Source organism: Caretta caretta, chromosome 2 (genome assembly GCF_965140235.1).
Source record: "Caretta caretta isolate rCarCar2 chromosome 2, rCarCar1.hap1, whole genome shotgun sequence".
In the NCBI taxonomy this organism is placed as follows: domain Eukaryota; kingdom Metazoa; phylum Chordata; order Testudines; family Cheloniidae; genus Caretta; species Caretta caretta.
In genome coordinates, this window is record NC_134207.1 from 130,236,965 (window position 1) to 130,260,397 (window position 23,433).

Consider the following 23,433-nt stretch of genomic DNA (forward strand, 5'->3'; position numbering starts at 1 on the left):
CAACAAGAAGAAAGCCAAGGAAAGTGTGGGCCCCTTACTGAATGAGGGAGGCAACCTAGTGACAGAGGATGTGGAAAAAGCTCATGTACTCAATGCTTTTTTTGCCTCTGTCTTCACGAACAAGGTCAGCTCCCAGACTACTGCACTGGGCAGCACAGCATGGGGAGGAGGTGGCCAGCCCTCTGTGAAGGAAGAAGTGGTTCGGGACTATTTGGAAAAGCTGGACGTGCACAAGTCCATGGGGTCGGATGCGTTGCATCCGAGAGTGCTACAGGAATTGGTGGATGTATTGCAGAGCGATTGGCCATTATCTTTGAAAACTCATGGTGATCCGGGGAAGTCCCGGAAGACAGGAAAAAGGCTAATGTAGTGCCAATCTTTAAAAACGGGAAGAAGGAGGATCCTAGGAACTACAGGCCGGTCAGCCTCACCTCAGTCCCCGAAAAATCATGGAGCATGTCCTCAAGGAATCAATTCTGAAGCACTTAGAGGAGAGGAAAGTGATCAGGAACAGTCAGCATGGATTCACCAAGGGCAAGTCATGCCTGACTAACCTAATTGCCTTCTATGATGAGATAACTAGTTCTGTGGATGAAGGGAAAGCAGTGGACGTGTTATTCCTCTACTTTAGCAAAGCTTTTGACACGGTCCCCCACAGTATTCTTGTCAGCAAGTTAAAGAAGTATGGGCTGGATGGATGCACTACAAGGCGGGTAGAAAGTTGGCTAGATTGTCGGGCTCAACGGGTAGTGATCAATGGCTCCATGTCTAGTTGGCAAATGGTATCTAGCGGAGTGCCCCAAGAGTCGGTCCTGGGGCTGGTTTTGTTCAATATCTTCATTAATGATCTGGAGGATGGTGTGGATTGCACCCTCAGCAAGTTTGCGGATGACACTAAACTGGGAGGAGAGGTAGATACGCTGGAGGGTAGGGATAGGATACAGAGGGACCTAGACAAATTGGAGGATTGGGCCAAAAGAAATCTGATGAGGTTCAACAAGGACAAGTGCAGAGTCCTGTACTTAGGACCGAAGAATCCAATGCACCGCTACAGACTAGGGACCGAATGGCTCGGCAGCAGTTCTGCAGAAAAGGACTTAGGGGTTACAGTGGAAGAGAAGCTGGATATGAGTCAACAGTGTGCCCTTGTTGCCAAGAAGGCCAATGGCATTTTGGGATGTATAAGTAGGGGCCAGCAGATCGAGGGACGTGATCGTTCCCCTCTATTCAACATTGGTGAGGCCTCATCTGGAGTACTGTGTCCAGTTTGGGGCTCCATACTACAAGAAGGATGTGGATAAATTGGAGAGAGTCCAGCGAAGGGCAACAAAAATGATTAGGGGTCTGGAACACATGATTTATGAGGAGAGGCTGAGGGAACTGAGATTGTTTAGTCTACGGAAGAGAAGAATGAGGGGGGATTTGATAGCTGCTTTTAACTACCTGAAAGGTGGATCCAAAGAGGACGGATCTAGACTATTCTCAGTGATAGCAGATGACAGAACAAGGAGTAATGGTCTCAAGTTGCAGTGGGGAGATTTAGGTTGGATATTAGGAAAAACTTTTTCACTAAGAGGGTGGTGAAACACTGGAATGCGTTACCTTGGAATCTCCTTCCTTAGAAGTTTTTAAGTTCAGGCTTGACAAAGCCCTGGCTGGGATGATTTAGTCGGGGATCGGTCCTGCTTTGAGCAGGGGGTTGGACTAGATGACCTCCAGAGGTCCCTTCCAACTCTGATATTCTATGATTCTATGATTCCAGCGGTAGATTTAAAGCTGTGCGTGTTTCCGAAGCCATGGATGCTCAATAATGCTCGCTGATAGTTTTGAGGATTGTGATCCTGCAACTGCCTGGACTTAATAATACTTTCCACTTAGATATTACTTTACAAAATCAGTTAGATATCATAACACCCCAATAAAACAGGTGAATATCATTATATCCCTTATGCAGATGGGCAAGCCAATGCACAGAGAGGATTCAGCAATTTTTACTGAGGTCAGAAAGAATGTCAGTAAAGAGGATGAGAAGCTGGAACTCCTTGGTTCTATTCTCAGCACTGGCAAAGACACAATCACTAAGTTTTACACCCATGTAATTCAACTGTCACTTTGATTTTTCTCAGTCATAGCGGGGAAGAGGGTCTAACCTTCTTCCTCATTCAAACAAAGTTCTTTTTTCAAATGTCTGCATTTACTCACAATGAATTTAAAACCAGACAATAAAATGTGTTAGCTAATTCTTTTATTTTTTTTCAGAGCACCTGATCATCCTTGTGAAAGTGTTCATTCCACTCTTACTTTTTTCTTTTCCTTGGAACAGTTCTTGGATGGACAGATGAAAAGATAGCATATCTCTGCTGATGCTTACTTGGGTTGTTTTAATCTTTTTCATAATAAAGATGAGTTACAATGGGCAGTCTTCAGTATCTGCTGTTCCTGAAACTACTCCTGGAATAATTTGTCTTCTGAGACTTGTGACTAACTGCTTCAACATGACAACAATCACAAGTGTGTATTTCCATTTTACAGTTTTATATGGGAACTAAATCTGTTCTGTGTAAACGAAGCAAAATAAAATCCATGTTTATGATCCTTGTAAAAAACTGAAGAGAAAAAAAAACGAAAAAACCCAACAACAATAAAGTTGGCTTACAGCCAGATTACTTTGGTATGGAAGCATGCATAATATCTTAAATGCAAAATCTGCCCATTAGAACAGCACAGAAAGGTTCAAAAGTCAAAGGCTTGAGCTGCTTCTTAACATTGGTACATTCTCTCTAATTTTAAGGAATCCCATTATTGTAATACAGTGCCCCCCCTCCGCCCCACAAACACCCTAGACCACCATCCTGCATCCAAGTTGATTCAAAATCCAGTCTTCTTTCTTTATGCTTGTTCTGTTTGCCTGAAAAAAACCTTGTCTGGTAATGTCAAAACTTGCATGGCAGCTTAGAATTTGAATGGAAAAAGGATTTTAAAGTAGCAGGTTTAAAACAAATAAATGGAAATTCTTCTTCACTCAGCGCACCGTCAACCTGTGGAACTCCTTGCCTGAAGAGGTTGTGAAGGGTAGGACTATAACAGGGTTTAAAAGAGAACTGGATAAATTCATGGAGGTTAAGTCCATTAATGGCTATTAGACAGGATGGGTAAGAAATGGTGTCCTAGCCTCTGTTTGTCAGAGGGTGGAGATAGATGGCAGGAGAGAGATCACTTGTTAGGTTCAATTTCTCTGGGGCACCTGGCATTGGCCACTGTCAGTAGACAGGATACTGGCCTGGATGGACCTTTGGTCTGACCCAATCTGGCCCTTCTTATGTTCTTATATTCTTCAGGATATTCTTCAGGATATTCTTCTTATGCTGACATCAGGGAAATTTGAGTTAAGGAAAGACATTCCAAATAGTAGCAATGACAGAGTGCCATTAGAATAAGATCTGAAGGGAGCTATTCACAGCTCATCACTGCTTCCGCTACCTTCTCCAAAATAATGAAATGAAAGAGAATAAACTGTTATGAATAATACCTAGGGCATAGCTAATATCCCCAGATTATTTGGGAGTTGAGATAACTTTACTTACAGGAAAGAGTGTAGTAACGTGTAATTATATTTTCTATCAGTTGCCTTAGCCAACTCCCTTCCCCCAAAATTTACGAGATGTTCACAGCCAGAGCTGAACTTTGTGGCTTTGTTCTTTCTGAAATAGATTAGGCAGACATAAACATAAATGGGTTCCTTTATATTTGTATTCTGAGTCTCTACCTTTCTGTTTTCAAACATTCAGAACTCTGTGAAACTTTCATCTTTGGAGCTGATACTTTTTATTTATTTTATTTGCCAAAGTGTCAGCAAAATTCCTTCCAGCCATCTTTGAATTAGGGAAGAAGAGGGAAAAATGCATCTTTTTTCCTATGTAGGTATGTAAGTATGTATTCATTATTTGTATTACCAAAGCACCACTGAGCCCTATCACTGAAAAATATTCCAACCATCTTTCATCAACATCGCCAGCAAAGTGAGCTCTAAAAGTGAGACCCCCCCGCAAAATTGAGACTGGTTTAAATCGTGGGAGAAAGATTAACATAAGAGGTACATCCAAATTGAGGCATGTTTTTGGGGAGAGAGAGAATCCTTAACTCCATTCTGACTGATGGGATGGACACTTTTCCTAAAACCTTGCCCTGCTCCCCCCAACCATTTTCCAGAATTCCTTCACCTTGGACATTGACCCTGACTGGAGCAGAGTGAAAAACTGGAACTTCTGACTTAGAGGAGATTATGATATGTCAGCATTTGTTTTTGTCCCAACTCAGAGTAAAATGTCAAAACATCATTTTTTTTTAATGAAAATTTCTGAAATGAAGTTTTTCAGAAATGTCAGAATGACCTTTTTTCCAGTCAGTTCAACTTTAAACTGCGTCTACGTAAGAGGCTGTTTTAGTTTGGGTGTCTCATGCTTCCATTCTCCCCTACAGACTGGGCCCCAGTTGGCCTACTTATCCCACAATGCACTCATGTGGCTGCCATAATGCATCTTTGTTCTGACTGTGAGCAAGTTTGTGGTAAAGTAGATTGAAGCAGGAGGGGTAGCTATTGCTACACCAGTCAAGGAGAGGGTTTTGCAGAGGAGTACTGCTCCTCTAAGCCAGGAAGAGGAGGGGGAGATCTCCCCTGCTTTTGAATCTTGAAAACCTGGAGAGTTTTTTTTTGGGGGGGGGAGGGGTCAAGTGGGACAGCAATTAGATATGAAAACAACATGAAAGCATAACTGGGGGGCGGGGGGAATCATGGCAGCAGCACCTTAGTTCCGATGCTGCCTAAGTTGGCAGCAGCTAGCTCACTCCCAGCCTCAGAGATGGCTGTCCATTTGAACCGCAGAAACTGGTCTTAGCACTTTGGGTTAGACCTATGAAACAACAGGTTTCTGCCATCTTTAATGATTTCACTTCTCACTTGATTCTCACAATTTCATTTTTTTCACTACCATGTCCAGGACATTTGAAACATTTTTGTTGATCTGATAGTTTTCTTAGGGCTTATTCCTGTCACTGTACATGGTTGTTATCAGTATAATGTTGGAAACGTAGATACAATTAGGAACTAAGAATATAACTATAGCACCCTTGGAGAATAACTGGACCTGAGAACAAAGCTGGTCACTGGACATACACAGAGTAACATACCCACAACTTCATCTACTCAAAACCCAGCTACTTTCCCAGAGTAGTAAACAATCTGACATTTCAAATGCATATTTACAGCTCCTTCAACCTGAGCAAACAGACTTCTTTTTTTGTTTAAAGTCTTCATGTAGCAACTACATTATTATCCCCAGTGTATATACGCCTGCATTATCAAAAAGGGCTTATTTAAGATTTAGCTTGATTTGACAGAAATTACCCTTTGTTCGTTTTCTGTTTTTTATGCAAAAAACATGTGCAATGAGAGATGGAGGTCTGAAACTTAAAAATGGGGAGAAGATGTCAGCTTTAGTGCAGCTTAACAAGCAAGCTAGGAGTGAGATTGACATGGAGCCTGGTTCATTGGATTTCCTGAGTTCTATATGACTGTTTGACTTTGAATTGACTCACAAAAATGACATTACAAAAATTAAGATCACAAAGTCAAATATTCAAAGTTAGGATGCATTATGATACTATTAGGACTGTTGATTAATTGCAGTTAACTCACACGATTAACTCAAAAATTAATCGCGATTAAAATATTAATTGCGATTAATCACAGTTTTAATCACACTGTTAAACAATAGAATGCCAATTGAAATTTATTAAATATTTTGGATGTTTTTCTACATTTTCTTGTGTATTGATTTCAATTACAACACAAATGAAAAGTATATATAATTATTTTTATTACAAATATTTGCACTGTAAAAATTATAAACAAAATAAATAGTATTTTTAGTTCACCTCATACAAGTACTGTAGTGCAATCTCTTTGTCACAAAATTACAAATGTAGATTTGTTTTTGTTACATAACTGCACTAAAAAACAAAACAATGTAAATTTTTATAGCCTACAAGTCCACTCAGTCCTACTACTGTTTCAGCCAATCACTAAGACAAACAAGTTTGTTTACATTCACATGAGATAATGCTGCCCTTTTCTTATTTACATCACCAGAAAGCAAGAACCAGCATTTGTATGGCACTTTTGTAGCCAGCATTGTAAGGTATTTACGTGCCAGATATGCTAAACATTCTTATACCCCTTCATGGTTCAGCCAGCATTCCAGAGGACATGCTCCTATACTGCTGATGGTTTCTGCTCAATTACAATCCAAAGGAGTGCAGTTCTGAATGTAACTTTTCAGTAAATAATCATAATTGAAATAATATTTTAAATATATTTATAGACTCAGCTGATTAGAATGATAACACGTGTTTTAATTGCATAGGAATAGAAGGCTGACTGTGCCATAATCAATGCAGCACAATACCATAACAAAACCCATTAGAGGGTACAGTAAGCACTTGTCTACATGGGGAAGGTTGTGCCCAGCAAGCTAGGGTGTGAATTTAACTGACACTTTCAAGTGTATTAAGCTAAACTACCTGAGCCACTTTTAGTGTGCAGATCATGTTTCCACAGGAAGTTTGTGTGGCATCATGAATTTGCTGTAAATTCATGCTCTAGCCTGCTGTGCGACACTTTCTTATGGAAATGTCTGGCTGCTAGGATGATGAGTGACTAATTCCAGTTTTGAACTTAGGTACATTGTTTAGGAATGCTTTTTATTTATTAGCCTGTGGAAAAGTCCTATAGAATTTAGGAGAGGTTATGCCAGTATCATTCTGTAGAACTTGAATGGGGGTATATAGAAACTGCACTGAAAACCTATATAATTTTACAGAGAATTTATCCCTTTTCTCTTTTTGAGCCATCACAGAATTCTATACTGGGGTTTAATTTTTGATTACATTCTCTAAGAGGGGTTCAAAAATAGAATGGTTATAATTTTCTATTACATACTGTAGGACATTTCCATAGGTGTAATATGTTGCAGAACCTTGATCTCAGGTTTAAATACAAATCATCTATATTTTAAAAACATTTCTGTTTCCTTCATTCTGGAGAAATTCTCCCATCTCTCAACCCCTGCCTACTCATTACTGTTTTTGTATTAGATGCAGCATGCAAAATATAGTAGAAATGAGGTGGTCAGATAGTGATGGCAGCCAATATGGGAACCTGGATATTAGAAACTTTTCTATCTTCTTAGTTTTGGTGGCGTCACATTTCCCCAAGACCTACATTTTGGGAAATCACGTATATCTGTTAAAGTTACTTCTTGAATGTGATCATTCCACTGTCTACCAACAAACTGTAATCTGTTTGGCACTCTGGTTTGCCCAAGTAGATTGAAAGTTTCCTCCCTAAGGGCTAGATTTTGTTCACATTAAGTCAGTGGTAAAATACAAACAGATTTTAATATCCTTCCCTTCTTCCCCCACCGCCTGCAAGCTGGGTTCAGAAGGTTGGTTAGAGGAATGGCTGCTGGGAGGGGCTAGGGAGGGGAAAGAGATCATGCACATAGAATCATAGAAATGTAGGGCTGCAAGGGATCTCAAGAAGTCATCAAGTCCAACCTCCTGTCCTGAGGCAGGACCAAGTAAAAGTAGACCATACCTGACAGCTGTTTGTCTAACCTGTTTTTAAAAACCTCCAGTGGTCATGATTCCACAACCTCCCTTTGAAACTTATTCCAGAGTTTAACGCCCCTTTATAGTTAGAAAGTTTTTCCTAACATCTAACCTAAATCTCCCTTACTGCAGATTAAGCAGATTGCTTCTTTTCCTACCTTCAGTGGATATGGACAACAAATGATCACCATCCTCATTGTAACAGCCCTTAACATATTTAAAGACTATTATCAGGTTCTTCCTCAGTCTTCTTTTCTCAAGACTAAAAATGCCCATTTTTTAAACCTTGTTATAGGTCAGGTTTTTTTAAACCTTTTTATCATTTTTGTTGCTCTCCTGCCAATTAAATCTATCCTTGTGTTCATCTTTCATTCACCTGTTTGTTCTGATCAATGGAAGTAGAGCTGAGTCATAAGGCAATCCATTTCTAATATTCAGAGCAGTGAGAGAGCTATTACTGATCTCATCATAGCTGTCTGTCATGCTACCTCAATAGTCAGAGAATTACCGTTATCAAACTCTTCAGTTTGCAAAACACTTTGGGATAGCCTCATAAGGAATAATCTGATCCTGAAATTTAACTTCATAAAGTAACACCATCTTTCAGATGACACAGAAAACTGAGATCCTTAGCATTTATGTTTATTGAAGATCCCACAGCAGTTTTCATGAGCATAAGGTTGTAGCAGGGTATCCTGATTCGGCCAAAGTCCAACTATATTATTTATTGTCTACCTGGGCTATTGAACTTATTTGAGTTATACCAATTTGCGCTACCTGAAAACAATTATTCTTCATTCCCTTTTCTAAACTGTTGTGTAGTGTTGCTGTGTCAAGCTAAACAGATGTCATATTCTATCCCAGAGGTGGCTGCATTTCAATGGTGAGTGGCATGATTCTACTTTTTATCTGTCTCAAAAGAGTGTTTTAGAAGCTTAACTAATGTGCAGTAGGTGACAGGCTTAAGGATCTTCAGAAGTGAAGGAACTATATATGTTTAAAGTAATATAATTATATCAAAATGGGTAATCTAGGCAGATATAAAAATAGCATATCTTTGTAAAACTCAGAATGTACAGACAAAAGCCAATCAAACCCTTATGTATTTGTTCCTTTATTATATTACTTTAACAAATTTGTTAACTTATTCCTAAACTTTACTTTGATATCTCACTGATCAGTGAGTTTTGATTTTGAGGATAAATTGCAAAATGGTGATGTCATTCTGATTGATAGCTTGCAAATTTTCCTTTTAATGTTTCCCAATTTTAAATATCAATATTTGTATTTCTAAAACTTTGCATTGTTATGAAGAATATTGTACTGTTGAGGGTAATGATATGTTCCTGCTTTCAAAATTGCTTTTCCTATGACAAAACCATTACAATTGCAAGTCCTGTAGAATTTATAATGCTGCTTTGTGCATAGCAACACATTTTCCTTGATTCAGAAAGGAATAAAAAGAAGGTTTTTCTCCTTTAGTATGTAAAGTGTGCTGTTTTCTTAGTCTGAATGTATCATCTCTCTAAAAGCCAGATGGAGTACATATTAGGGCACTGATTCAGAATGATACTTAAGCATGAGTCTTACTTAATGGTATTTTTCAATTCACTGGCAGATCCAAAACAATCACTTTGGGTTGAAGGAAACATTCATTTTGATTACAAGCTTTTAAAAAATGTTTTTGCACTTTAAAGGAAATTGGAGGAAATTCTAAAACTGTCCTTTTGACTGTAACAATGGAAATGTTTTCTTTCTTAATTTTTGGATTTTCTTTTTTTCTTTTTGCTGAAACAATGCAGCAAAAACCACGATTTCATGAAATGTTTTGATGTAACCAAATCTGCATTTTTTTGCAAAAAAAAAGGTTTTAAAAATTTCAGTCACTTCTAATATTAGGACCTGATTCAGCAAGATACTTAAGCATGATCTTTACTTAATGGGACTACTCAAGTATCTTGCTGAATCAGTGTTCTAGATCGGCAAAACCTTCCCAAGGCAGCAGTGGAAGAAATCTGAGACTATGTCTATGCTGAAGACCTTACAGCAGCACAGCTGTACAAATGCAGCTGCACCACTGTAAGATCTCTCATATAGCTGCTCTATGCCAAAGGGAGAGCGTTCTCCTGTCGACATAATTAAACCACACCCAAGGAGCAGCGGTATCTATCTTGGCGGGAGAAGCTCTGCTGCTGACATATTGCTGAGCACACTACCACTTATGCCAGTGAAACTTATGTTGCACGGGGTGTGTGTGTGTGTTTTCACACCCGTGAGTGACATCAATTTTACCAATGTAAGTGGTAGTGTAGACCTCTACTGAGTCTTCTGCTGGCTTCACTGGCTCAGAAGTTGATTGCTTTATTCAAAGTGCAGCCTAAGTAGGCAGTACAGTTAAGAGAAGATTTTCAAAGAGACAAATGGCAGTCATTAAACTTCCATTTTAAATCAATGAGAGAGACAAAATGGGAGGTAATATCTTTTATTGGTCTGACTTCTGTTGGTGGAAGAAATAAGATGTTAAGCTTCACAGATTTATTCCTCAGCTCTTGGAAATGTAACCAAAGTGTCACAGGTAAATACAAGGTGAGACAGATTGTCAAGCATAAGGGGTTAACACATGATGCAAGAAACCACTTCAAATGAAGTGGGCAATTAACACCTCTGCAATCACAGGCCAAAGTTGGTTTAATAGGTTACAAATTGTTGAAATGGGCCATAAAACCAGGGTGTCTCTTGAGACCATAGTTGTTGGTATCTAGCAGAGTTATGAATTTAAGTTCCCATGCTCGTCTTGTGAAGGTGTTGTGCAGGTTTCCTTTGAGGTGTGAGAGGTCACATTTGGAGTGATCACTTTGTGAAAAGTGTTTGCCCATGTGTGATATGGTGCTTTCATCCATTTTTCTGTGTGAATTCATTCAAGAGTGTAGAGATTGTCTGTCCTCACCCACATAGTAGTGGGGGCATTTGATGCACTGCATAAGGTACACCACCTGTTGTGATAGGCGGGTGTAGGACTTATGGATTTTGAAAGGTATGTTGTGTGGAATATTGATCATCATAGCAGTGGAAATATGTCTGGAAGTTTTGCATCTGTTGTTCTGGCCGGGTCAGATGCCACTTTGTTGGTCTGCAGGGAGCTTGCTTCTGATGATGAGCACGGTGAGTTTGGGGAGTTATTTGAAGCCCAGAAGAGAGGATTCTGGCTGCATTTTCTGACTAGTTCTAATGTATTCCTTTCCACCTTGCTACACTCTCTCAATATACACATAGATAAATTTATATACATGTTCATACTAATTTTACTTTCCAAACATTATGAAAGGCAAAAGAAGGATGTCTTATGTTCCTAGCTATTAGCAATGATTTAAATAATATTTTTAGGCCTAATTCTAGGGAAGAGGGAAAATGGAAAAAAAAAAAGTTTCTTTATATAAAACCTTGTAATGACAATGAAGTCTATTGACATTAACAAGAATGGTTAGGTTTATTCTTCCTCATGAATGACATGTTTTGAATCAAAAATGTCCTGCATTTCCCTGGTAAAGTGTGGGAGCGGACAAGTATGACTAAGTTTGCCGTCAGTTCAATGACTTTAATAATAGTGCAGAGACTTTAATGTGACTGCACTGAACTGTATAGACTCTAATAGCAGCTTTCAGAAATAGTGATGGTTTGGGATTGAGTTTGAGCTGTCAGTCAGGACTGTGAGTTCTTGTAAACAAGTTTAGCAGATGTCCATGTAATCATTTCATTCATGTAATCCACTCTGAAGAAGTACTTGCTCCTAGAAGGCTCCTGAAGACTAAAAAAAGTATTTATAACACTTAAATGTACATACTTTGTGTGTATATGCTTTCATGTAGTACTTGCATATGAAAGACAAGTAGAGTTGATGAACACATTTAAAGTGGAAAGAATACACAGCCTTAGACTTCAAGAGATATTGTAGTGCAGAGTGCAAGATATAAGTTGTGAAACTTGTGATGTCCCTCAACTCCTCCACATGCACTTGACTGGAAACACTGTTGTATTAATTTGGGTGGAATATATGGGCTAAAGGTGCTAACATAACTCAGTCACTATCCAACATTAAACAAGATTCAGGATTTGGTATACAGAGACTTCACCCTGCTTGGTACCATGGTAACTCACCATGAAAATCCTTTTTTTTTTATTAGAGACACAGAAAAGAAGGGAAAACAGTTAAAGCCTTTGCAATGTAAAAATATTAAGTAAGGCTTTCATTTTAACAACAGTCCTTGTTCTCTTTCCCTGTAACTGGAGAGAGTTTTAGGAGGAAAAACCCCTTTTTTCACAGTCTTTTAGATGGTATCAAAGATGGTGATAACTGTCCATTTGGGTAAAAGAGAAGAAGTTAGTTGAGATGGGTTGGAGCTGTTGTTCTTGCTGCTGCTGTTAAAGGCCAATCTGGTTTTATCCCAGGCCGTGTTTGGGATTTAGCTGTAGCTGGTCGGGGTGACAATGTTATCTGGGTCCCTCTCTCTGCCCCGGGCTGGTCAGGACATCTCTTTGGATTAGGATGATGAAAGCCTGAGACACCAGGAGATGGTGGTTGTGGCAGCCATGATGGTGACGCTTAATTCAGTAGCCTCCGGCTGTTCTTTTCTATTTTCTTCCGAAGTCTCTTTCCTTAAGGTCCCACAAAGGGAATGATAGGAGGAATATTATTTTCCCCACCAATTAGGCCTAATATTTGACACACCAGTTTGGGTTCATTAACTTCCAGCTCCCTATCTTCTGGGTTTTTTTCCCCACCTGTTGATAACATTCATTATTGAAAACAATATTTCATGATTAATTTAAAAGCAGGCAAAAGTTATATAAACCAATTGTTAAACTGACACTGGTACTGTTTGTCCAACCTGCTCTTAAATATCCCCAATGATGGAGATTCCACAACCTCCTTATGCAATTTATTACAGTGCTTAACCACTCTGACAGTTAGGAAGTTTTTCCTAATGCCCAAACTAAACTGCCCTTGCTGCAATTTAAGCCCATTGCTTCTTGTCTTATCCTCAGAGGTTAAAAAGAACAAATTTTCTCCCTCCTCCTTGTAACAACCTTTTATGTAGTTGAAAATTGTTATCATGTCCCCTCTCAGTCTTCTCTTCTCCAGATTAAACAAACCCAATTTTTTTAAATCTTCCCTCATAGGTCATGGTTTCTAGACCTTTAATCATTTTTGTTGCTCTTCTCCGGACTTTCTCCAATTGTCCACATCTTTCCTGAAATGTGGCACCCAGAACTGGACACAATACTCCAGTTGAGGCCTAATCAGTGTGGAGTAGAGCAGAAGAATTACTTCTTGTGTCTTGCTTACAACACTCCTGCTAATACATCCCAGAATGATGTTTCCTTTTTTTGCAACAGTGTTAAACTGTTCACTAATAAAGGAACAAATTGATAAAAACATTTGAAAACATATGGATATACTGTTAACTGTTAAAATTATTTTACAAAATTGGGAGAATACTTCTCAGCTATATATTGATCACTGGATATAGTCCAATCTTTGGATGTATGAATAGTTTGTGGGTACAAATCAGCCATGACTTCAGTCTATGGTTCAATGGAGGGAAGTTGATTTATACTTGCTGAGGTTCTGGCCTTCTGAATTGATAAGGCAGATCTTCCCCTTCATTAGGACAGCTTGCAGTACCCATTCATACATAGCTGTCCTAAATCAGTTTTATTGGACCCCTGGAGGATCTTCCTTTTGTAGAGAGAATCATTAGTTGACAAAGAATCCCAGGCAGATGGACAGGTGCAGGGGAACAAGGGAGAAGACAACTTGGGCAATACGGAAAGATGTCCACAGGAGAAGGGACTCAAGTATTCAAGCATAATGAATAGGAGAAGTAGGCAGCTAGCTAGCACACACAGGGAAATGGGAGGGAAGACAGCATGTTCAGAGGAGTAGGGGGAAAAGGCACAGGATGGCCAATCAGTATGTGAAGAGGAATAGGTGAGAAGGTGAGGTGGTGGGAGAGGAGTGCAGAAAAGCACATGCAAAGGGGGAGGAGGACCAGACAGCAGATTCTATGATACCCATGTATGGGAGTGAAGAAGAAAGCTCAGATGGCAGATAAACCTGTAGAGGAGAGCAGCATGTGTGAGAGAGGAACGGAAAGGACTGGAGTCAGAGAGAAAGAAGAGTGAAAAATTAACACAAAAAGTGTTTTTTGTTTGTTTGTGGGTGTTTTTTTTTTCTTTTAAAGCACTAAAAGATGCAAACACTGTGCTAAAACTACTTTTCCTTGCAAGTAATTGCTGTAGCTCCCACGAGGATGCTATGGGTATCATGTTTGGGGGAGTAAAGGTCTAACATGATTTTGCTATTACGATGTGGTCCACAATATGATAAAAATAAAAAAAAAACCCTTTTTTTTTTAAAAAAAAGCACATCCAATATTCAATGTTTTTGAGTAATATTAATATTAAGTAAGCTAACATTTGAACTTTATTAAGATAATTTGTGAGGATAGATCATAGGAAAAATTTAAAAAAAATAAACAATTCTACATAAGAGATGTAATCAGACAAGGAATCACAAAAAAAAATATAATACAACTCTGCATGTGTTTTTCTCTAAGAAATTTCTCTTGAGATAAAACAGTAATAAATTAGTGTGCAGACACATATCTGTCTCCAAAAGGGTGGAAAATGTACTGTTAACTGCATAGTACACATGCATTATACAAAGCCTGATATGATGTCCATTGAAATATATTTTTGTAGCAGTGTTTTTCTTCTATTGACCTTCAGTGGGATTCTGATCAGTCCCCAAACTACTCAACTAGACAGTGTTTACTCACTGTAAAATAAAGCAGAGCCTGGTAGTTTCCCTGTACGATTGGAAATACAATGATATCTCAGATTCCACTGCAAATAAATATTACAGTTTTAATGGTGGCCCCTGTATAATCATTTGCCATCAGTTGTTTACAAATAGTGACAAGGGAAATAATAGAGGCATGACATGTAATATTTCTTAAAATAGCATTAGAATCACCAACTGGTGCCAGCCCTGGTAACATCACTGAATAGTCCTGGATAGGCTACCCTTTCCAGTTTTAACTCTCAGTGGCATCCAGCTAAAACTTCATGGAAAATTATACAGCCAAGTTGCACATTTCCTTAACTGCCAGTGTGCAAATTGCAGTTATCATATGTCTTCAGATAACTTGAAGAACCTTGTAAAGCCTGCCCAATGAATTAGCTCACTTAAAAAAAAATACATTAGCTGGTCAGGCTCTAAAGCCCAGGGAGAACTTATTTCTAGTCAACAGGGAATTTAATAGTGCAAAATATTAGGACATCAAAGATGAAAAACTGAGATTAGAAAATCAGGGGAAAAATGGATGGATGGATCCCTCTTTCAACTCATTTCAAGTAAAGAACTGTCATGTGGCATATTCTGATGAAGCATTAGCAGCAGTGGCAAACACACATGTTGAACCTGATTCTTTCCCCACTCTAATGGTGTTAACTTTATAGATTTCACTGGAGATACTTCTGGGTTACTCTATTGTGAGATCAGAATCAAGCCTAAAATTGTGTCTGTCACAAGAGATGGAGGTTGATCACTCCCATCAGTGGAGTATCCTCTCAAAAGAGCTCAGCTGTATCTATTGCTAATTGGACAGAGCAAAAGTGAATGAAGACAATAAATACTAGAGAAAACCAGAGTAAGCCTAGGGAAGGCACCATAGAAGGACAAGATAGCTTGGGGTGTAGATGAAAAATGTAACTTACTCCAATTAATTCCTTGGTTCTTTCAGTCAAAATACATGAGTCAATTATTGTCCTCGTCCCATAGAAGAAAAGATTGGGGATCCGATTGTGCTGTCACACTGTATAAATTGGGAATAACTTCATAAAAGTCAGTGGAATTGCACTGGTGTGAGCACCATCAAGCCTAAATAGTCTGACATTACACTGACACAGGGTAATCTCCCTTTTGCTGATGTTAACTTTAACATACAAGTGCTTATCAATATATTGTGCAAGGTTTTTTTTCCAGGTCTTTTAATTTTCCTAACAAATGCAGCCAATGATGGTCTGGCCTATGATGCCAGTTGCATCTCACCTTGTATAGTAAATTTCTTTTGTCTCCTTAAACCTGACTTTGAACATCTGTGCCCATGTCCCTTTTATGTGTAATGAGTACAGGCCTGTGAGTCTCTTGTTTCACCCACCAAGTCCCCCATTTCTTTTTGACACAGGCTGGTGGCTCTCTCACATATAGGAACGTAGAGATGCCCCCTTGGCAACGAGAGGCAGCTTCCACTCTGTACCAAAACTCAGTCCCTCCCAAGAGCATTGAACACAATATCACCACTAGTGAGGGCAGCATTTCCCACAGGGGGTGGTGGGGAGGAAAATGGCTGCTTTGATATCTCCAGCAGTAAGAATGCCTCTTGGAGAAAAACTTACCTCATCATCACCATCTTCCCCTGTGGAAGGAGAGCCAACCCCGCGTGCAATGTCATGGCACTACTGGAAGGAAGCAGGCAGTATTAGGGAGTAGCCCACCCAACAGTGGGAGGACACAGGGAGTAGGAGCAGCAGGACTGTTGGAAAGGGATTCCTCCTTCCCACAGCCACAACAAACTCTTCCCCTTCAGGAGCACCAACAGCAAACCAGCATGAAAAGTTGGGTGATTGAGGTGAGCTACTAAAGGGGTGCCATGGGAAGTGGAGTCAGGGTGTAGGAATGGTACCTGGTCTGTGTACGTGCAGCATTCTGTGACCTTGACAGTTCACACTGAAACAAGGAATTGTGCTTCTACTGTTTCATTCCAGGTTGTGGTGAGTTGGCAGAGAGTGCTGTTAACAGGCTCATGCTTCAGGGAGTGTACTTTCCTGGGAAGCTCTCTAATTACAGTTGTTGTGCTTGGAGCAAGGGTACTGTAATTAAGTGTCTGGAGGTGAGGTAGAAAAGCAAAGGTTTAGAATAATGAGATTGAGAGATTAAGTGAAATTCACATACTAGGGAGAGACTTTTCCAAATAATTCCATCCCATAAAGCACTCTAGAGAAATCTAGTGACAACACACTCAGCCACTGAAATGCCAGGTTCCATCCCCAGAGCAAACCCTTGCTGGCTGATCTTACCCTAAGGGCCTGACACTGTTTCTAACTGCTTCTCAAAGTTCCCTCTTCCAAGTTAACCCTTTCATGGGTATCACATTTATTTCGACACTGGATATAGCAGCAGGGAAACAGAGTGTGGCTTTAAATAACTTGCAGGGTTGAAGCTTTTTATGGGGAAGAAAGCACCTGAAAAGAATACTTTTGATTCATCTGGAATCCCTCATGGGACTTTGGGCAGTATTATTGGATAGGCAGCTTTATATTTCCAAATTGTGTGGAATGCAATCCCCTTTATGCCAGGTACAGATGGCTGGTACATGGTCTGGGGGAAAGGGCCATGACCCATGTCTAACCATGTCCCTCTCCAGCCACTTTGGGTCTGCTGGCAACACTAGTGGCAATGGACTAGTGGCACACAGATTGTAACTGGAGCTGCCCCCTTCAAAAGGCTGTCAGGTAGGGCAGTCTCCTTGTGCTTGGTTGTTCCCTTGGGTACCTTCCCCTGACCAGATACTATCTGACTCGGAGGAGAGATCACTCATTTCATACCTAGATCTGGTCAAAAAATGGAACAACAATTATTTGTGAAGAATTTATTTAGGAAAAAATAACACTTGTTGGGTAAATGAATGCTTTGACCAACTATAGTCTTCACCGTCAAACTGACTTTTTGCTTGTGTTCTACAACTTGCATAGCCCAGAGGAGTCAGACCCCTTGCAATGGTTTCTTGTTTATCCTTCTCCCTTTCACACTGTATTTGCATCTCTCTTCTAATTTGTGTACACACAAGTAGTTTATGAGATTGGCTGGGGAAAGAGGGACTTCTTTGAAGTGCCAGCGAAACAAGAATGAATGAAAATTGCAGTGGCAAGACTGTATGCGGGCTTTTCATTTTGCTGTGATGTAGAGAAGTGAACTTTCCATTGAGGGTGGCTGTAATGCTGCAGGTAATGTCAGAGCAACATAGATGTAGACAACAAATTAATATCAATATCCATTAAAATAGAAAGTTCCTATTTTTTTCCATTTATATGGATGTATCTTTCACTACCCTCCATTTTTGTAAGGCACAATAAAGCAGAATGGATTGCTCTTACACACAAAAAGCACACTTTAAGTGCTGTTTTGTTGTTGTTATCGTGTACTCACACCACACTCTCCCAGAGTAGTCAGATAATTAAAATTAAAGAGATTTTCCCAAGAAAAATAGGCACTTAAAATGCTTTTTTGTTATGCAGTACGTCCCCTCACTATTCTTCTTTTTCTCCTTCTCTCTGATGCTTAAACAGAAGACAAAGTGATCCTTGATAGTGCTCTTTTGGGGCTCAATTACTTTTTTTCCTCATTTTCCATCACCATCTCCAATGCATAAGCCATAAAGTGAGGAAGGAAATCTCATTACAACAATATAAGAATACAGAAATCTGGTTTCAGTAGTGTTCACATTCTTTTTATTGTAATTCTTTTTTAATTTCAATGAATTGTGTACTCTATGGGTCAAAATCTGTAGGGTGAGAAGTAATTCTCCTTGTAGGAAATTTGCTCACTACTTTGCAGGACCAGTGAAAGGTACTGCATTGACATCCCTGGAGGCTGAAGTCCTCTGCCTATAAAACAGGAATGGCAAGTTGGTGACAATGGAAAAAATGAACCTATATGAGCTTCAGTTCTGACTTGGGCGGGACCACCTGTAGTCCGAAAAGGGTGGTTATGTCTCCATGTCTACTCAATTCTTGGCCTGTCTACAGAGTCAGCCAATTGTCACAGTTCTTACACGCCAGGGTCCAATCTGGTCAAATAAAGAGAACTTTCAGCTTCCAGTGAAATCACCTAGCACCACACAGGATATATCTCTGGCTCACTAACCTCTTCACCATGGTCACCAACTCATTTCCCATAAACCACAAAAGATCGATCCAGAGGTATCAGTTTTCACCCTTTGAATTCAGCCCCAGTAGGAATACGGTTAATGTAGAATTGTGAAACTTCATATCATGTTCGCTATCCCCTTAAGCCATCCAGTCCGCTGAGGTTTTTTTGCATTTTAACTTATATCTTACAGTACATAAGTAAAGCTGTGTGAGTAATCCACAATGAATAATTTATTGGATGAATTTATCTCTTTCTGTTCTCTGGAATATCTCCAAGCAGATTACAATTTACTTAAATTTGTTATTCAATGCCTCTTCAAATGAATAGTTCCCTATAAGTATATGCTGTTCCGGCTGTGGTGTTTAGTTTTGATTGGCTGGGGGAGTTGTATTATATTGCTTCTGTTTCCTGAGTGAGGAAAGAACAACTTTTGGTACAAAGCATTGTGTGTGTGTGATATTCTGTATCTTGGGGGAGTGCCCTGTAATCCCCATGTTCCTCATTTATATGTAATTGTGATCTTGCATATAAAGAAGGACATGTGAGGTATTAGGGGAAAGGTTATGATCTGCTGAAAGTCATTTTGCTCTCCATATATGTATATCATTAATGCATAGAAAGTTATGAGAATTGTGTTGTACGGTTGTCACTAAAACATGCTGGAAATTGGGGAATCAGCCAGATATTAGCTCCCCAGAGACAACAGCAAAGAAAGTAACCAATGCCCAGGTGGGGTGTCAAACAATCTATCAATAGCCATTGTGCAGCAAGGGAGCTACAATTCAATGACTCACCGGCATAAGGCCACACCAGAGGAATTGCTCAACCTTGCCTGGGGACGCAGCAATGCCCATCAGGCATGCCTGGACTTGTATTCTCCAAGCACATGGGACTGAGGGTATAAAACAGAACACAGCAGGCCCATGCTTTGCCTTTCTCCTGCCCCTACGTATGTTGCAAGCAACAAGGACACTGAGAAGACTTAAGACTCTAACAGAGGAGACTGGCCCAGGTTTCAAGGGTGAAATCTGTATACTGTGAACTTCAGTATCCAGTGGGGTTTTATGTTGCCCAGTCTAATAGGGTTGAGAGTTAAGACTGCATGGTTATATTTTCTTTTCTTTTGGTAACTAACTCTGATTTTTTGCCTATCACTTATAACCACTTAAAATCTATCCTTTTTAGTAAGTACATTTGTTTAACTGTTTATCTTTACCAGTAAGTTTGCCTGAAGTGTGTGGCAAATCTTCTCGGGTTTGCAAAGGCTGGTGTATGTCCACTTTCTATTGCTAAAGTGGTGAACCAATTAATAAATTTGCAGTGCTCATCTTGAGCAGTGCAAGACAGTATATTCCTGAAAGAAAAGGAGCACTTGTGGCACCTTAGAGACTAACCAATTTATTTGAGCATAAGCTTTCGTGAGCTACAGCTCACTTCATCGGATGCATAAAGTGGAAAATACAGTGAGGAGATTTATATACACTGCACTTATATATATACTGCATTTAACAGGATATTCCTGAGGTACAGTGCTGGGAACTGTGGTGCCTTTCTCTGTGTGATTCATGAGTGGCTCTGAGAGCATTCATGCAATCCACCTGCGTGTGGGGCTCCACATGCAGTTGTGCTGAATGATAACAGCACCTGGAGGGCCTTGCCGCTTCTTACTAGCAAGGCAATGTGAGAGACAGCCTAGGCTGGGGAGAGATACGTAGGTACAGCGGTCCCACACTCCCAGGCTTCACCCTGGGGTCTAGTCACAGTGTGAATGTAAGAATTTGATGCACCAATCGCAAACATTGAATATGTGCCTCCTGAAGGTCACTTTTTGTCAATATTTAGACCTGTAAATATTAATTGCATGAATGTTCACAGAAAGCAAGCACACAAGAGGCACAAACATGGCCAAAGAATAGATGGGTCAAAAAAAATTCGAACAATTTTTTGGGGAAAAAAATTAGCTTTTTTATTTAAATTTTAAATTTTTACAAAATTTTATTTATTTTTTATTTTTTACAGTTTCCAGCCAGCTCTGAATTAAAGCTAGTTTATTCAAACTGCCAACAAATAGTCACAGAATCTTTTGGGCATCATTCTCCCAGATGTACTCATTAGTTTTTTTATTTTTGTTTTTCCCCCAGATCACTCTTCATTCTGATCTTACATTCTTGAAAATACATTTTAACACAACCCTCTGAGAAAATAGTTTGATGGGCTTGTTCACCAGCATTCAAATACTAGTAGCCAGATTCTGATTTTAGCTGTTCTGGGTCAGCCAGAGTAACTTCAGTGCGCTGTGTGCATAACAGTAGAATCTGACCTTTATAAATGAAGAAGCCTTGTGGTAAATATTGTAGTCTTATCTTTTTGTCCAGGTTTAGTGAATAGTATTTTTATTAGTATTTTAAAAGAGAATTGTACACTGACCCCTTGTATACATATTTTGAATTTTCTGAGAATTGCATGTTATAGAATCATAGAATATCAGGGTTGGAAGGGACCTCAGGAGGTCATCTAGTCCAACCCCCTGCTCAAAACAGGATCAATCCCCAACTAAATCATCCCAGCCATGGCTTTGTCAAGGCTGAACTTAAAAACCTCAAAGGAAGGAGATTCTACCACCCCCCTAGGTAACCCATTCCAGTGCATCACCTCCCTCCTAGTAAAAAGGTTTTTTCCTAATATCCAGTCTAAAGCTCCCCCACAGCAACTTGCGATCATTACTCCTTATTCTGTCAACTGCTACCACTGAGAACAGTCTACATCCATCCTCTTTGGAACCCCCTTTCAGGTAGTTCAAAGCAGCTATCAAATTCACCCTCATTCTTCTCTTCTGCAGATTAAATAATCCCAGTTCCCTCAGCCTCTCCTCATAAATCATGTGTTCCAGCCCGCTAATAATTTTTGTTGCCCTCCGCTGGACTCTTTCCATTTTTTCCACATCCTTCTTGTAGTGTGGGGCCCAAAACTGGACACAGTACTCCAGATGAGGCCTTGCCAATGCTGAATAGAGGGGATCACATCCCTCGATCTGCTGGCCATGCTCCTACTTATACAGCCCAAAATGCCATTAGCCTTCTTGGTAACAAAGGCACACTGTTGACTCATATCCAGGTTCTCATCCACTGTAACCCCTAGGTCCTTTTCTGCAGAACCTAGCCACTTGGTCCCTAATCTGTAGAGGTGCATGGGATTCTTCCATCCTGAGTGCAGGACTCTGCACTTGTCCTTGTTGAACCCCATCTGATTTATTTTGGCCCAATCCTCTAATTTGTCTAAGTCCCTCTGTATACTATCCCTACCCTGCAGTGTATCTACCACTCATCACAGTTAAGTGTCATCTGCAAACTTGCTGAGGGTGCAATCCATGTCATCCTCCAGATCATTAATGATCAAGCGACTCTTGGGGCACTCCACTTGATACCAGATGCCAGCTAGACAGCGAGCCATTGATCAATATCCATTGAGCCCAACAATCTAGCCAGCTTTCTATCCACCTTACTGTCCATTCATCCAGCCCATACTTCTTTAACTTGCTGGAAAGAATACTGTGGAAGACCGTGTCAAAAGCTTTACTAAAGTCAAGGAATAACACGTCCATTGCTTTCCCCTCAACCACAGAGCCAGTTATTTCATCATAGAAAGCAATTAGGTTAGTCAGGCATGACTTGCCCTTGGTGAATCCATGCAGACTGTTCCTGATCACTTTCCTCTCCTCGAAGTGCTTCAAAATTGATTCGTTGAGGACCTGCTCCATGATTTTTCCAGGGACTGAGGTGAGGCTGACTTGCCTGTAGTTCCCTGGATCCTTCTTCTTCCCTTTTTTTAAAGATGGGCACTGCATTAGCCTTTTTCCAGTGGTCCAGGTCCTCCCCCAATTGCCATAAGTTTTCAAAGATAATGGACAATGGCTCTGCAATCACATCTGGCAACTCCTTTAGCACCCTCGGATGCAGTGCATCCAGCCCCATGAACCTGTGCTCGTCCAGCTTTTCCAAATAGTTCTGAACCACTTCTTTCTCAACGGAGTATTGGTCACCTCCTCCCCATGCTGTGCTGCCCAGTGCAGTAGTCTGGGAGCTGACCTTGTTTGTGAAGACAACAAGCTGACCTTGTTTGTGAAGGCAAAAAAAGCATTGAGTGCATTAGCTTTTTCCGCATCCTCTGTCACTAGGTTGCCTCCCCTATTCAGTAAGGGGGCCACACTTTCCTTGATCTTCTTCTTGTTGCTAACGTACCTGTGGAAACCCTTCTTGTTACTCTTAACATCCTTTGTTAGCTGCAACTCCAAGTGTGATTTGGCCTTCCTTATTTCACTCCTGCACGCCTGAGCAATATTTTTTTACTCCTTCCTGTTCATTTGTCCAATCTTCCACTTCTTGTCAGCTTCTTTTTTGTGTTTAAGATCAGCAAGGATTTCACTGTTAAGCCAAGCTGGTCGCCTGCCATATTTACTATTCTATCTACGCATCAGGATAGTTTGTTCCTGCAACCTCAATGAGGATTCTTTAAAATACAGCCAGCTCTCCTGGACTCCTTTCCCCCTCATGTTATTCTCCCAGGGGATCCTGCCCATCAGTTCCCTGCGGGAGTCAAAGTCTGCTTTTCTGAAGTCCAGGGTCTGTATTCTGCTGCTCTCCTTTCTTCCCTGTGTCAGAATCCTGAACTCGACCATCTCATGGTCACTGCCTCCCAGGTTCCCATCCACTTTTGCTTCCCTTACTAATTCTTCCCTGTTTGTGAGCAACAGGTCTAGAAGAGCTCTGCCCCTA

The 23,433-nt window shown here is 40.1% G+C and overlaps 1 long non-coding RNA gene across 3 annotated transcripts in view; it reads left to right on the forward strand.

The window, feature by feature from the left end:
• Positions 1-23,433, forward strand: part of LOC125632035 (uncharacterized) — a 128,853-nt gene that overhangs the window by 50,574 nt on the left and 54,846 nt on the right. The window contains exon 4 of one of the 3 annotated variants that reach the window (XR_012667064.1): positions 8,491-8,551. The exons of 1 other annotated variant lie outside the window; for it this stretch is intronic. This is a non-coding gene — a long non-coding RNA (uncharacterized LOC125632035). Of the gene's footprint in view, positions 1-2,259; positions 2,664-8,490; positions 8,552-23,433 lie in introns of those variants that run through there. One more of the 3 variants, XR_007355149.2, reaches the window with a different exon arrangement.